At 37.2% G+C, this 13,090-nt stretch overlaps 1 protein-coding gene and 1 long non-coding RNA gene across 2 annotated transcripts in view; one reads left to right on the top strand and one right to left on the bottom strand.

The window, feature by feature from the left end:
* The window catches only part of LOC148049366 (uncharacterized), a 41,758-nt gene that overhangs the window by 4,515 nt on the left and 24,153 nt on the right, over positions 1-13,090 (top strand). The gene's annotated exons all lie outside the window — the stretch shown is intronic.
* CCDC148 (coiled-coil domain containing 148) overlaps positions 1-13,090 on the bottom strand; it is a 146,607-nt gene that overhangs the window by 115,278 nt on the left and 18,239 nt on the right. The window lies entirely within an intron of this gene.

The following is a 13,090-nucleotide window of genomic DNA, read 5'->3' as shown; positions in this document are numbered from 1 at the left end:
AAACAGTGTTCCTCTTTTTTTGCACCAGAGGAAAGGAGCTAAAAACCTCTGAAAGAAGCAGTTTGAAGTAGCAAAGGCCACATACAAAAAAAGAAGCAAATGCACACAGACAACAAGGAGCCAGAATTGCAGAAAGAGATTTGGTATCTAGCTTTCTACAAAATGTCTGGCTTCCTAAAAACTACACTGGAAATGGGCTGGCTTTTTACCAATGACTAAGCAAATAATCCCAGGAGCATTTCATTTGCAATTTGATAACATCAATAAGGGTTCATCCTGTATTCCATCCGTCTTTGCTTGTAAAAGAAGCTGCCCCCTGCACTCTGGATTCACAGCGAAGCACTCTTCCCGTTGATAGATGGGAAGGAAGAGCACAAGATGAAAGCAAGGCTAGGTTCTAGATGCAGATAGAAACAGGTTCTGTGTCTGACAGGTCATAGAAGGCAGCAACAGATGTGCATGCTCTGCAGTTGTTGCACTGCTTTCACGACCAAAACACTAATAAACATCCTTAGCAAATACTGGCCTCATTAGGCGTTGGTCAAGATGAGAAGGATTTATATGGGATGGAGAGCACTTTGGAGATAGTAAGATACCAAGTACGAGGCATAGGAAATGACCCAGCTCCTTCCACATTAGGCATATAGGGAGGAGGGGAAATCAACAGATTATAGAAGAAGGAGGCACTACCACCTCAACAGGTGTAGCTAATTTATGGGATGACTCTCAGGGAGTCACCAGCAGAAGCAACACAACTACATTTTGTTCTCGCAGCCCACAATAATTTCCCTTGGAAACTCAGGAAGGGTAGGATAAATCTGATGAGAAAGATGATGCAATGGTATGTGAGAATGGCTTTGGGAGGTGAGATGGAGAGGTGCTAAATCAGAGCTCTAAATCATCAAGTAGTAGAAGAAACAGCTACTTGAATAGGGGTGGAAGGTGGGGGTAGTAACTCTAGAGAACAGCATGGACTCCTTGAGGCCCATGGTTAGAGCAGGGCGAAGTGTTTACTACCTTATCTCAGCTAAAGCAGCAAAGTGCAACCCAGAAATCTTTAAGTAGCATAGAGAAAGTGTTCCTAAAGTTTTGTAATTTATGGGAGCCAGGGACACATTCCTGGACAGGTCAAGGCTAGTTCTTTGGAGAACTCTCTTAAGATAAAATAAAGTTTCTCAGTCAGATTTACATTCAGATTCTTTTGTTTTAAGGTGTGCTGGCTGTTTTACAGATCTGATAGTTTGAATGTGTCTGCTGTTTCAGGCAATCTGCCTTGATTTTGGTATCTCAGATGTTTATTGCCTTCAGAGAAAAACATGCAAAAATGCAGTTCACAGTCATAAATTATTTGAGTCCCCGATTCAGTGCATCTATGCCCAGTCTTCTCATACATGTAACAAGACATTATGCTTTGAAGTGCTATTTGTGTTCTTGTCAGCGCTAAACAATTTATTCCAACTAATTGTAATTGACATTGGACAACAAAAAGCTACAATGATGTTTTATTTTTTTCATTTTTTTCTAATTTTTAGTTTATTCAACTATTAGGTTTTTGTCCTGATTACTTGTATAAATAACTCAAGGCAGTGAACATACTTCTTCCTCCTCCTATTTTTCTCATAACAACTAGGTGAACTAGGTTGAGCTGAGAGAGGGTGACTGGCCCAAAGTCACCCGGGTGGCTTTCAAGCCTAACATGGGACCAGAACACAGAGCCTCCTGGCTTCTAGCTTGGTGCCTTAACCACTAGACCAAATTGGCACTGAGATGTGGTGGTGGCGCAATGGTTAGAATGCTGTATTGTAGGCTAGTTCTGCTGACTGCCAGGGGTTCAATCCTGACTGGGCTCAAGCTTGATTCATCCTTCCAAGATTGGTAAAATGAGAACCCAGATTGTTGGGGGCAATATACTGACTCTGTAAACAGCTTAGAGAGGGCTGGAAAGCAATGTTAAGTGGTATATAAGTCTAAGTGCTATTGCTATTTTTAATTTCATGTCATAAGATTGATGCTTTTGTTTTTTTCTCCTCAACAAGAGACAGGGTTACTTTTCGCTGAGTGCACACTTTACAGCTAGTAATGTCAGGAGTGACAGTACAAAATTTGATTTTTTTTGCATCATCAACACTACCATACCTTCATCATTATGTTATAGCAATAGCACTTAGACTTGTATACTGATTTACAGTGCTTTATAGCCCTCTCTGCTGTTTACAGAGTCAGCATATTGCATCCAGCAATCTGGGTCCTTGTTTTACCCATCTTGGAAGGATGGAAGGCTGAGTCAACCTTGAGTGTGGTGGAATTTGAACTGCCAAATTGCAGCCAGCCAGCAGAGGTAGCCTGCAGTATAGCAGTCTAACCACTGCGCCACTGCAACTCAACTAAAGTTGTTATGTTCAAGTAAACTTTACTGTCAAATAAGTGAGAGTAAGGCTGTGAGTTTGTCTCCAAAGCTGGTGTTAAGAGCTAGGAAAATGTGGCATGGTGGTGTGAAATAATACATACCCCGAAGCTGCATCAGGACACATAGAACGGCAAAGACCAAAACACACGCTTGGGAAAGGCAAGGCCGCCTCCCACTGCCTATCAAAAATATGTTTTACAGTCACCATAATGTTTTGGGAAACATTAATATAGTAATGAGACATAACAACACAATTAACACAGAAATATGGAATTTCACCAACACTTTCAGATATAACACCTGACCTATTTAATATTTATACCAACAGGACAGATGATTTCCTCCACATAGTTGCAAAGAGCATAAAATCCCAGCTAGAAAATTGTAACAATAAGCCACACGTTAACTGGAGTTGTAAACTGCAACCAACAAATTTATAATAAAGCCTTATCATTTCCCACTAAAACAACTGTAATCCAATTTGTAATTACAGTTAGATATGCAAAGTGTTTTATAAGTATGAGGATGTGTTTTAACTTTTGATCTTCAGAAAAGGTCACCTTTAAAAAAAAATCTTCATGCTTACTTTAATAGATGTTTGGAGCATAACTCTTCCTAAAATGGAAGTCGCAACATGTTTTGGTTTTTTGGCTATTTTAAAGTATTGTCAAGTAAATAAACACCTAGTTGAACACCAGGAGTAAATTCTGTATTTAAACACCAACATGCTTATTAATCATTTTGCAGCACCCTTCTACTTACACCTCCTTTATTTATCTCACTTTTACCAGATACCTGAAAATGATTTTCACTTGCAGTCTTCATATTATTTACATTTATGATACTGAGCATACTCTGCAAATTAATCATATCAGATCCTCTTACATGATTAAAACTTCATTTTGAATTCACCCGTCTTTACAAAGAGATTATCATCCTTGTTGTTAAGTATGGTTCATCACACAGCAAATACTAAATTGACTCATATATCTCATGCTTAGCTTCCTCTGCTGGGTCAATCAGTTTCAGAAAATATTGATTTGAAACTTTATACATGCATATACGCATACACCAGAGAATTCCCAGCAGTAAATAAAGGGGGGGGGGAGAAAGAAGTAAAAACGTAATCTTATTGTCCAAATTAGGTACCTAATAAGCTCTATGTATGAATGCCTCTGAAAAATTTCAACTGGTTCAAAATACGTATTACAGGCAAACTGGACCTGTATTCACATTTGTATTTATTTACTCAGTACATGTGTATCCTACCACAATCCAATTAAGGACTCTCAATGGTTGGCAGATATACATTTATATAATTAATGAAGTTTAAAAACTAATATTAAAACATTGGTGTAAAACTGCACAAAATAACAGTAAATGGCATCAGTCTTTAAATGTTCTAGAAAGGAACTCTGTTTTAAGATTGCAGAAGGCAATCGCTTCATAGCGATTCACAGCCCGGTCTAAGCAGTTTACAGAGTCAGGACATTGCCCTCATATTGCCAGCCTAATACTTGGGCTCTCATTTTACTGACCTTGGAAGGATGGAAGGCTGAGTTGATCCTCAACCATGCCGTTGAGGATCGAATTGCTGGCAGTTAGCAGAATTAGTTTGCAATATTGCATTCTATCCACTAGCCACCATGGTTCTGAGAAGCATCTCTTTCAGTTCCTGAAACCCCTCCACAATTCGCCCAATCCCTCTCCAATTTAAGAGGCTGATCCATGCCACAACAAGACACACCAACCCTGAGGTGATTAGCCTTTCTGCCAAAGAAGTCTCACACAACTACTCTTGCCCCCAAATCACTGACATCTTGAGCTAGGAATTATAAATGTACATTTTGCTCGTTTCTCTTGGAATCCTGGGGCACAGTCTGAATGGACCTCCCCTCTTTTTATATTGGAGTTCCTATCTAGAGAAAGGAATGAATAAGTCTCACTCTCAAATCTTCTATTGTTCATTGCTTAGACGGAAGCAAAGTGCTCTGAAGCAGTCGGTTCATTGCTCAGCTTGACGGTGGTGGGTTTTCCATTCAGCCCAATCAGGACCCAGGTCTAAAAATACAATATTCTTTCAGTGAATTATTGTAGATTTACTCATACCTGCGAAGTTACTCAAGTGTGCTATAGTATGTTGATATCCTACCATGTTTATGAAGTTAAGATAATTTATGCCAGAATGATGATGCACAGAGTAATATCCTGCCCTACATTTTCTTGGCAGTCATTTCTGAGGGAGAAAGGACTGCAATTATCACATCATATTCATGAGGATTTTAGAAATCTGTGCACATATTTGATTCATTTAGTGACCAATCTGTACACTTACATCCTGATAGTGTGTCCTAGCATGCTTTTTCCTAAACCAAGGAATACTGGCCACTTTATACATGGGACAAGATGTTTTTTAGGAGTTGCACAAGAAAACTGTTTTATAATGAGTAAGACTATAATTTCTTGGAGGTCTTCTCTGATTGGTGGTAACTTCTCAGAGGCTCAGGGAGGGACCTCTACTCCTTCTGTCTGGAAGTTGTCAAGAACTGAACTTGAGTCCTTTTCTCCTGGACCCAGATTTACTTTTGTTGTTAGAAACAAATAGTCCACAGCATAGACAAAGCCTGAATTCAACATTTAGTACATGATTAATACCAAAATAGAAGCAGAGATCTACTCATTTTTCAGGATTCCACACCCACTTTTGATAGCATCAACCACAGTATTCCTCTACAGCATTACTAAGAAAGCAGCTGAAGGAGGCCTATAAAACCATTTCTATCCTTTGTTTCAGGAAAAAAAAATTCAGACAGTGGGATTGAGAAACATTTTCTCAAATCCATGCAGTCACTGAGAGCACTCATTTTTAGTTCTGACTATCCCACCAATTATGGCCTTTCATAGGCTCAGCCTGGACACAGCAATTATGTCTTATTAAACATGACTATGTTATAACCTGTCCTAGATACAGAATATGGAATAAGAGAGTTGGCAGGGAGAGCTTCAATCTCCTGCTCCTGTACCATTCCAGACAAAGGCTTTGTCCAATCTCATTTTAAAAACCTCCAGGGTTGAAGTACCCACAACTTCTGGAGCCAAGTTGTTCCAATGATTAATTGTTCTCATTGTCAGGAAATTTCTCTTTAATTCTAGGTTGGCTCTCTCTTTGACAACTTTCCATCTGTCACTTCCTGTCCTCCCCACAGGTGCTTTGGATAATAAGTTGACTTCTTCTTCTCTTATGAAAGCCCCTGAAATATTGGAAGACTGCTATCAGGTTACATCTAGTCCTTCTCTTCATTAAATTAGATATATTCAGTTTCTGTAACTGTTCATCACAGCCTCTAACCACCTAATCCTCTTTGTTGCTCTTCTCCGTACTCTTTTTAGAGTCTCAACAACTTTTTTTGTATTGTGTGACCAAAACAGGAAACAGTATCCTAAGTATGGTCTTACCAAACAGTAGAAAGCTATAGTGACACTTCACTGGATCTTAATATTATCTTGATGTAGCCTAGGACTGCACTGTAGTAGTTCACTTGTGATTCAAACTAGTGCACAATGTCTTGAATAGTCTATTTTTTTTGTATGAATGTTGAGATGCACTACTCCTATATCTGCAGTGCGAGTACATTTATTTCATTATTTCGGCTTTTTATTTCCTCTGGTTGTATTACACTGTTTAGGTTTGTAGAGTTTTGTGTTATTTTATTTTTGTTGGCATCTACTGCTCTGCGATTATTATAAGAATGATTTTAAAATGTCAAGAAGAACAATTACGACATTGTTCCATATTCTCTCTTTTTCATATCAGAGAAAAGTTTATGGTGGGTGCACTAGAGGGTGAAAAATATTTGTATATCATTGAAAAATAATGCATTTTTTTAAACAAAAGGACAAAAGTAGTAATATATTGGCATATTATATGCACATACAGAGATGACAATGGTGACCTTCAGCCATGGAAGATCCCTGGGTTGCACTAGGCCAATTACTCTGCTTTCTATCTCACAGAGCCGTTATTGTTGTGCAGGGAAAAATAGGTCTTCTGCCAAATAAAAGTACTAAATGCTATTAAGGAGATCTTACTCCTGGCCACTGAACTGTGAGTCAAGTCTACCACAGGGTAATGAACACAGCCTTCGCCACTGTTTTTTATGCATAAGTTGAATGATATTGTGGGAGGGAGGGGGACCAGTTGAACAACCTAAATTATTCAGGGCTACATAGAGTAATGTACACAACAGATTGAATTGAATCAGGCAGCTCACAGCCACCAATGAAGCTTCAGAATGGGTGCTGTGTAATTTCATTTAACCACCTCACTTGTTTACCAGGCAAACAACGCATATTATAAGCAAATATAAATGGACATTCTGATCACCCATTCCGTATATTCCCCATATACATTACTGTACTCCATTTTTAATCAGTGACACCAGATTTCAAACTGTATCTCTTGCAATCAGCAGCATCAATCTCATTTTCTTTTAATTCATACTGCAGCTAAGTTGTTCATCTGACCCCTTTTTAGTTTTAGTAGAAAGGTGTTGCTCTTTCTAAAGAGCAGGACTATTAAGGAACATTAATCAACTCTGGATCTTCACCAGATAATATGAAAAATGGTTATTCATGCAGCTTTGTATGGCAATTGTCTTCAGTAATTTTACAATTATTGGTTAAGATTAAAATGTAATGGGCATCCTAACCCACTAGCTTCTCTATCCTGTAAGAGAAGTAATTGTAAGTTTCTCATGTTACATTTAAACTTCAGAGTATCAGTCAAATCTCAAATTAGCTAAGAATATGTCTGTACCTGAACTTCTTCAACTCCAATATTAGAAAGTGCAATGTAATTATAAACGGAACAACTGAGAATAGTGCATCAGAGTAATGTTCTTCAGACGGACACAACTAAAAATTGTGTGCAACACAGAAGATCCTTAATCTTCAGTACAGAGAAGGTCTTTGAAAATTTGAATTGGATGTTTTTGTTTAGATTGCTAATCATTTTATTAAACAATTACGTTTGATTGATACGTCTCAAAAAGCACAAATAATTGTTAATGGAGAACAAAACCTTGAAAGGTTCCACACCCAGATGTCCATTGTCTTCATTTTTGTTCATTTGATTCTTGAGATACTGAAGAGAGAAATAAGATCAGAGAATTCTGGGAGTTAAGATTTAGAAAAAGAAACTTATGGGTCAAGGGCATTTACGAATAATTTCATATTAATTTTAGAAGATCCAGTACAGGGAGTAGGAGCATTAATAGAGAAATTACTCTGATATATTAAAAGGTTTAAAGATTAATAATCAGAAACAAAAATATGAAATTGGACAATCAAATAAAACTGATGGAGAAAACTGATTTTTAAGGCTGAGAAAAAAGTAAAATACTTGGGTATTAAAATAGAATAGAGTTGGAAGGGACTTTGGAGGTTTTTTTGTCCAACCTCCTGCTTAGGCAGGAAATTCTACACCACTTCGGACAAATGGTTATCCAACATCTTCTTAAAAACTTCCAGTGTTGGAATTACTATAATATTACTATAACAAAGTAAGAGTTATATGTAATACTGTTATATAAGTATAATAGTGCTACTATAACAAATATTTATTGTATGTTATTCCAAAATAAGAACATATAGTAGCCTATATGTCCTATGGAGCACCCTTCCTTCTGAAATTCAGCAGACCTCTACTCTCCAGTTTCGTGAAGGCGAACCTATGGCACACAGTGCCGTTTTTGTGGGCACGCGAGCGGTCGCCCCAGTTCAGCTCTGCCATGTATGCGCACGTGCCTCCCGCTGGCTAGATGGTCGTCGGGTCTCTGCTGCACAGAGGGGAATGTGCAGGGGGCACGCACATTGAATTTTGAGAGTTCAGTGCATGCACATGCCTTTGCACACTTGTGTGCACACTTTGAGCACTCAGTCCGGAAAAGGTTATTCATCATTGCTCTTAGTCTTTCGTAAAGCACTGAAAATCTAACCATTTTCTCAAAGAATTGAGATAAGATTAGGTGACTATCTTGACGATGCCAGGTATATGTTTTTATGGGTTTGGTTTTAATAGTTTTAATATAGTTTTTATGTTATTTGATTTTTTTTAATTGGGAGCCACCCAAACCTTATTATAAAATAGGCATCTAGAGAAATGTTTTAAATAAATTAAATAAGCATTGTTAAGAAATGGATTGAAATTAGAAATTTGTTAAGATGGAAGAAGTAAAAATTTTCACTGTTGGAGGGAATTTCAGTGACAAAAATCAAAGTTTTTAATTTTTATAATAATATATTTATTATAATAATAGCCGTGGTGGCACAGTGGTTAGAATGTATTGCAGGTTACTTCTTCTGACTGCCGGCTACTAGCAGTTTGGTAGTTCGATTCTCATTGGCTCAAAGTTGACTCAGCCTTCCATCCTTCCGAGGTGAGTAAAATGAACACCCAGAATGTTGGGGGGCAATATGCTGACTCTGTAAACCGCTTAGACAGGGCTGTAAAGCTCTGTGAAGTGGTATATAAGTGCTAGTGCTACTGTTAATTTTACCAAGAGTTTCTGTTTTAGATGATACCTGTTTTGACAAGATGTTTAAACAATGGCAAAAGGACATAAATTTATATGGTAAGAGAAAACCACAGGTTAAACATAAACTGTTACAAGATGCAAAGGAGAGAGGAGGGCTGAGTTTACTGGATTTGAAGTTATATTTCCCCGTTTGTTGTTAGGTTCTTTTGGATAAAAGAATAGATGTTGTTGACAAAAAGAGAAGAGTCTTTTATAGTTACAAGGTCACAAGCTGAGGTTTGATGGCATGGATATTTATGATACATTAAAGTTAAAAGTAACGGACTTCAAAATTATTTTACTATATGTTCCATTTTGAGAATATAGAACAGATATAAACTCAGATTCTGCCTGAAAACTCCTCACTGGATCTCAGCTCAGGAAGCTTATTACAGAAGAGAAATGGCATATAAAGTTAAATGGTTGATGTACCAGGACTTATTGGAAAACTATCAAGGGGAAATTAAAATCAAATCAAGAGAACAATTAACAGCAGAAGCATATAGTTAACAATCGTGTTCCTATTTAAAGTTATCTGGAACAGGGGTGAAATTCAGTAGGTTCTGACAGGTTCTGGAGAACCGGTAGCGGAAATTTTGAGTAATTTGGAGAACCAGCAAATACCACCTCTGACTGGCCCCAGAGTGGGGTGAGAATGAAGATTTTACAATATCCTTTTCCCAGGAGTAGGGAGGGAATAGGGAATAGGCAGTATCCTTCCCCTGGAGTGGTGTGAGAATGGAGATTTTGCAGTATCCTTCCCCTGCCACACCCACCAAGCCACGGCCACAGAACCGGTAGTAAAAAAATTGTATTTCATCACTGATCTGAACTATTTAAAATGGATAAAAAGATTCATGGTTTGGAGGAAAGTAAGTCAGAATTTGAAATACAATTGTGTTATAATGATGAATATACAATTGCAAAAATGTACATACTTTCAGTGACATTTGAAACAGAGGAATACTAGGTTAAATAATATGATAGAGGGCAAAGAATTTTGATCAAAGTAAAACAATAGGAAAATATGAAGTTGAAATTTACATTGTATTATGGTCTCAAAGATAAAGTTTATAAAATGATTTATTGTTCGTACATGACACCAGAGAAATTATCCAGAATATATAAAAGCACTTCAAATATATGTTGGAAATTTAAACATGAAGGGATATTTTATCATGCTTGGTGGACATGTAAAAAGTTTTAAAAGTTTTGAGTTCAAATACATACTTTGATACAGAGGATTTTGAAGATAAATATTCAGTTGGAACTCAAACTTTTCCTTTCAGTATTAATGAAGAAATTATTAGAAAAAAATGGAAGATTATTTAACTATATGATTACTGTGATGAGATTACTATATGTATAGAAATTGAAAGGTTCAACAGTACCCATTACAGAGGAATGATTGGTGAAGTTGACAGATTTTGCTGAAATTGATAAATTGACTTCTTTGTTTAGAGAAAAAAATATTATCTACATTTATTGGCAACCAGAAGTTTCAGACTTTATTTGTAAAAATGAAAAAAAAACTTACAATGTATGGTTGTGATGATTACAAGATAGATTAGAGAAAGAAGGGTAATATGATGCAACTTAGAGAGAGAGGTTACATTTGTATTTATAACTGTTGTACAGACACTACTTCATATTTTTTTTCTTTTTCTTCTTTTTTTTTGAATTTTTGGCTTTCTCTTTTTTTTCTTCCTTGCTTTATATTATTGTAATTTGTGTTTTATCTTCATGTTGAATTTTTTAAATAAAAATTATACGCTCAAAGAAAAAAATTAATTTCCCATCAGAATGAATAAAAAATAATCATGAGGGAAAAGGAAGCTGCTTGAACATAAGTAAAAAGAAAAATGATGCAACAAGAAAGAAGAGCACGAAGTACTGTTAATGGGAAGTATGAAAAAAGGTGGAATGATAAAGTAAGACCTTGTGAATGAGAAAAATGCATCTGTATAAATGTGCGCCTTCAGCATTTAGTCATGCCGGCCACATGACCACGAAGATGTCTTTGGACAGGGCTGGCTCTTTGGCTTTGAAACAGAGATGTGCACTGCCGCCTAGAGTAGGGAACGACTACTACATATGTGTGAGGAGAACCTTTACCTTTACCTATAAATGTTTGCTGCAAAAAAGTGTGAAAAATGCCAATGTAGATAAAAGATGGTTGCAAAGAATGTTGTTAAACAAAACAAAGAATTGTTAATATCAAAAGAGGCAAAGAAGATAGAGGTATTTTGATGAAAAGGGAGGGCTACACAAGGAACTTCCAGTATAGCAAACAGAATTAAAAATAAAGCAATGAACTAATTTGGAAAGAAACTGAAATGAAATAATGCTGGAAACAGTATTTTACAGATTTGTATGGGAAATGAGAGATGACAAGAGAGAGAAAAAGTATGAAAGTATGAAAAAGTATAATAAAAAAATGTCATGATATTGAAAAATGGTAAGGCTGCAGATGTTGATGGTGTAACTGGAAAACTGTTTTACTGTTTATTTTAATTTTAGTTTTTTTATCCCTGTTGCTTAGGATGTAACTCTGTGATTTGTTTAACCTATGTGTGAAGTTTGCATTTGTGCCTGATGTTTGAAAGGATGCCCTTTTCGTTCCCATATACTGTACAAAGAAAAAGGTAGCAATAGTGAATGCAGGGACTTTGGGCCAGGAGGGGATAGTGCTTTGTTAATGATACCTGGAAAGATAATTGGCAGAATTCTGATTGAGAGGTTATGAAAAGTGACAAGAAGCAAAATCTGGGCAGTGCAGGACAGCATTAGCCCTGGCAGGGATGGGCAGACCAGATGTTTGCTCTTTAGAAGGTCAAAGAGAATGTATCAGTGTGAGAAAGCTCATTTTATTTTGGCTGATTTAAAGAAAGCATATAACATGAATAGGCTTGAATTTGGTGTACATGTAGGTGAAAGTCGGTTGCTGAAGGGAATGCAAGATTATTTAGATTTAGATTTAGATTTGTTTATTTATAGGCCGCTCTTTTCCCTGAGGGGACTCAGGGCGGCTTACAATCAAAAAAGGAAGGGGAGTGTGGGACAATACGAAAAAAGAAATGTGCACAAAGTAAATTAGACAATAAAACTCAACATTCACTCAGCATTCGGGAGGGGCGAAATAAGATTATCCCCAGGCCTGACGGGTTAGCCAGTTCTTGAGGGCTGTGCGGAAGGCCTGGATGGTGGTGAGGGTACGAATCTCCACGGGGAGATTGTTCCATAGTGTCGGAGCCGCAACAGAGAAGGCTCTCCTCCGAGTAGTCGCCAGTCGGCACTGACTGGCGGATGGGATACGGAGGAGGCCAACTCTATGCGATCTGATGGGACGCAGGGAGGTAATTGGCAGAAGGCGGTCTCTCAAATAGCCAGATCCACTACCATGGAGCGCTTTATAGGTGGTGAGTAGGACCTTGAAGTGCACCCGGAGACCAACAGGTAGCCAGTGCAGCTCACGGAGGATCGGTGTTATGTGGGCGAACCGTGGTGCGCCCACGATCACTCAAATTCAAATTCATCACTTGAATTTAAAGTTTCAAGAATGCTTCTGGTAATGTTATAAGCATATTTGTTGGGGATTTAAATATGCATATACTCTTTTATGCAATGCCATTTGATGGCTGAGAATCAAAATGACTTTCATCAAATATCAGGTGATAAAGAGCATGGCTCTAAAAATTAATGCCTCAAGCCTGAAGTAGTTGTATTTAACAGAATAAATAAATGATTTCACTTATATATAAATAATGAAAGATGAGAAAAGTAAATGAGTTTATGTACCTTTGCAGAATGTTTCTAAAATAGGGAGACAGATGTAGTGGACAGTAGGTAGTATATATGCATTTGTTTCTCAACTTGTATGCTATGTTAGTCACAAAGTGACTTCAGATAGCTTGTTTACTTTTAATATTTATAGACAAATTCATAATATTGTTCTGAACTATGAAAGCTCCAATAGGTTTGGAGTTCAAGGAAACATCTTTATTCAATTTGGGTCAGTCATGGGACTAGAGATTTAGTCTTTTAAGCTTTCAGACTTGTGTTGGAGCTCATCCTCAAAACTTCTCTCTACCGAAATGTGCCCTTTGGG

Source organism: Thamnophis sirtalis, unplaced genomic scaffold (assembly GCF_051295495.1).
Source record: "Thamnophis sirtalis isolate CommonGarterSnake01/CBP01778 unplaced genomic scaffold, rThaSir2_p1.2 scaffold_1, whole genome shotgun sequence".
Classification (NCBI taxonomy): domain Eukaryota; kingdom Metazoa; phylum Chordata; class Lepidosauria; order Squamata; family Natricidae; genus Thamnophis; species Thamnophis sirtalis.
This window is presented reverse-complemented; position numbering and strand designations above follow the sequence as displayed.